Source organism: Bison bison, unplaced genomic scaffold, assembly GCF_000754665.1.
Source record: "Bison bison bison isolate TAMUID 2011002044 unplaced genomic scaffold, Bison_UMD1.0 scf7180017864249, whole genome shotgun sequence".
In the NCBI taxonomy this organism is placed as follows: Eukaryota; Metazoa; Chordata; class Mammalia; order Artiodactyla; family Bovidae; genus Bison; species Bison bison.
This window is the reverse complement of record NW_011494821.1, coordinates 611451-611708: the sequence shown is the minus strand read 5'-3', so window position 1 is coordinate 611708 and position 258 is coordinate 611451.

Below are 258 nucleotides of genomic sequence, written 5' to 3'. Positions count from 1 at the left end.
ATGCAGGTCAAGAAGCAACAGTTAGAACTGGACATGGAACAACAGACGGGTTCCAAATAGGAAAAGGAGGCTGTATATTGTCACCGTGCTTATTTAACTTATATGCAGAGTACATCATGAGAAACGCTGGGCTGGAGGAAGCACAAGCTGGAATCAAGATTGCCGGGAGAAATATCAATAACCTCAGATATGCAGATGACACCACCCTTATGGCAGAAAGTGAAGAAGAACTAAAGAGTTTATGAAAGTGAAAGCTGT